The sequence below is a fragment of the Tupaia chinensis genome, unplaced genomic scaffold (genome assembly GCF_000334495.1).
Source record: "Tupaia chinensis unplaced genomic scaffold, TupChi_1.0 Scaffold000248_1, whole genome shotgun sequence".
NCBI lineage: Eukaryota > Metazoa > Chordata > Mammalia > Scandentia > Tupaiidae > Tupaia > Tupaia belangeri.
This window is the reverse complement of record NW_006159726.1, coordinates 978,866-982,148: the sequence shown is the minus strand read 5'-3', so window position 1 is coordinate 982,148 and position 3,283 is coordinate 978,866. Positions and strand designations below refer to the sequence as shown.

General features: G+C 39.6%; 1 pseudogene; it reads right to left on the bottom strand.

Annotated features, from left to right (window-relative positions):
* Window positions 1-933: 933 nt before the first annotated feature.
* On the bottom strand, window positions 934-1,377 carry LOC102490162 (40S ribosomal protein S14 pseudogene; annotated as a pseudogene).
* Window positions 1,378-3,283: the final 1,906 nt, after the last annotated feature.

Sequence of the window (3,283 nt, the reverse complement as noted above, 5' to 3'; positions counted from 1 at the left end):
GGTTTTAGGACTCGAACCCTAGTCATTACGCCATCTGCTGGTCCCAGTTTATACTTCTCTTTAGTAAAAGGGGGAATGGATTGAGAAAAAAATGTTTCAGAAGAAAATTACAGTGCTTTTGACACTAAAGTTTATCTTTGTCTATATTTTTAGTTTAAGATATTTTGTGAATCAAAATGTGAAAAAAAAAAATGTAGTATAGAAGGCAGGGAGGGGAAAGGAGAAGGAAAAAATGTAAAAGTTTGCTTAACTGACAAAAAATGAGAAGCTATTTGCTAATGATAATTTACAAAGTAATATCTTTGTCTTGACCGACATGCATGGTATTAGTGCTGGCAAAAGAAATGTACACTGTAAAGACATATGTGATTAAATGTAAATAAATAAAAGAAAAGAAAACTATCTAGTTAATAAAATCAATCCTTCTGGGGCCGTTATCTAATGGCTCTGGTTCTAGCCCTTGAAGTCACAGGGAACAAGCCCAAGCTCCCTTATATATGCCAACCTTTTACATACAAAATGAAAGTCATGTGACCTTGAGTCTTCACACCTTCACATTGAACATCCGTAGTCCTTTCAGCTCTTCCACATATGATAGCTTTGTTTCCTTTCCTTATTCATGCTCCTCCTCTCTCAATACAGTTCAGCTTATCAAAATATTTTTCTAGTTTTTTTTTTTAGTAAAACATTTCAAGAAACTTCAAAGTTGAAAGAATTTTACAGTGCACATGTGTATACCCACTATCCAGATTCTACCATCAACATTTAGTTTTATCTACTTCACCTATTCATACATCCCTTGTTGATCCATGACTCTTAGAATTTTCAACTGTGGTAAAATACATATAACATGCAGTCTATCATTGTAACCCCCCCTTTTTTGTTACATAAAGGCAATTTATTAATAGAAAGCAATAATTTGAGGAGTCCTGTTCACAGAAGGTGACCACAGCTACCCTCATTCCTGCGGGTGCTGTCGAAGGGGATAGGGATGACATTCTTAATCTGCCCAGTCTTCATACCTGAGCAGGCGGGGGTTCTGAGGACTGACTGGTCCCCAGGACCAGGGGTCTTGGTTCTATTTCCTCCAGTTGCCTGGATTTTGATGTGTAGGGCAGTGATACCCAGCTCTTTGCACTTCTGGGCCACATCCTGGGCAGCCAGCATGGCAGTGTATGGCAATAATTCATCTTGGTCAACCTTCACTTTCATCCCACCAGTCACACAGCAGATGGTTTCCTTGCCAGAAAGATCAGTGACATGGACAAAGGATGCAAAGATGTGGCAGACACCAAACACAGTCTTTATTTCAGCCACCTGAGGTCCAAGGCTGATGATCTGTTCTTCCTTCTTTTCCTTCCCCTTGCGAGGTACCATTTCTGCGTTGCTTCCAGACTCCACCACCAGAAAAGTCATGTTAACCATTTGTAAGTGTACATTTCAGTACTATTAAGCATATTCACATTGATGTGCAATCAATTTCACTTTTTCATCTTACAAAGTCAGAACTTTATATCTATTAAATAATAATTCCCTTTTCCTTTCTTCCCCCAACCTTTGTAGCCACCATTCTACTTTCTGTTTCTATTCATTTAAATATTTTAGGTAGTACCTCGTGTAAGTGAAATCATGTAGTATTTGTCTTTTCATGACTGGATTATTTAACTTAGCGTATTAGCCTCAAGGTTCATTCATGTTGTAGCATATGACAGAATTGCCTTCCTTTTTAAGGTTGAATATATATACATATGTGTGTGTGTGTGTGTGTGTGTGTGTATCCATTTTGCTTATCCATTCATCCATCAATGGACATTTGTGATGCTTCTATATCCTGGCTATTGTGAATAATACTCTTATGAATATTAATATTCAAATGTATCTTTAATATCCTGCTTTAAATCCTTTTGGAAATATGTCCATAACTGAGATAGGGCCATCACATGGTGATTCTATTTTAATTCTTTTTGAGGAGCAGCCATACATGTCATCTTCTTTCTTTTTTTAATAGTAACTTTTTTTTTTGGCAGAGGCTGCATGTACTCACCAGAGACAGAAACAGAGAAAAAGCATCCCCAATGGGGAGTGATCCTGCTGTAATCCTTTACCCTCCATTTCTTCCTCCTAATAGAATCTTGGGCATACATGCACATGCACCCAGCATGGTTCTCAAGTCGCCAGGACTAGGACTCAAACCATGTGATTAGCCATGTAGGATCTAGCTTCCTCAACCACCAGGCCACATTGCTGGCTGTAGTAACCATCCTAATGGATGTGAAGTTCCATTTTATTTTTTCATGTATTTCAAAGTTATAGATTTCACCTCTAAATACTTTAGCTTGCTAGCTGGGGGCCAGAAGGTGGTATAGTGGGTAAGGTGCTAGACTCACCCCCCAAGAGGAGATGGCCACGCCGCAATCCCTTCTCCTTCATTCTCCTCTCGGGATCTTGGGCACGCACGCACACGCGTCCGGCGTGAGTTTTAAGCCACCAGGTCCAGGACGCGAACCGTGGTCGACTACATGGGAGTCCAGTGACATAGCCATTACGCTAACTGCTGGTCCCCTAGCTGACTGAGGTTTGAGTCCTTGGCCTGGGGACTTGAAAATCATGCTGGGCACATATGTGTGCATGCCCGAAATCTCAGGAGGACAATGAAGAAGACATTGCAATGTGGCCATCCCCCTTTGGGGGGTGATTTCTTACTTTCCCTCTTGCCGTCTCTCTGGCAAGCACACACACGTTATGACAAAAACCTCGGGGGGGAGGGGGGAAAAACCAGTCAATTGATTATAATTGACACTAAAAGATCTACAACAAAATGTTCAGCTTGTGTAACAAGTTATGGGACAATATATAAAGTATGATCCCTGTTATATAAAATTATATGCATAGTAGAGGTGAATATAGAATAAAAAGAAACATCATTTTTCAAGAATCAGACATATTCTAGGACCTCAATTATTTCCTACTTATGTGAACCTCATGTACTTTTCAGACCAAAAGTTGACTTTGTTCCCTGAGGAAATGACTTACTAAATGTTTTTTCTAAACTCCCCTGAAGAATTTGAAAAATCAAAATGCCTAGCTTACAGTCTAATAATTTAGTCCCAGAGAGTGTTTGACTCAATGAGTATGCCCTGTTTGATTAATAATTTGAATCAAAAAAATTTTCTTTATACACAGTAGAGGATATGTGCATGCATACGTGAAAGGGACAGAGAGAGAAAAAGAGAAAGGAAGACCTTCCACAGGGTCTGGTCACATCTCAATCCCCTTCCTCCAG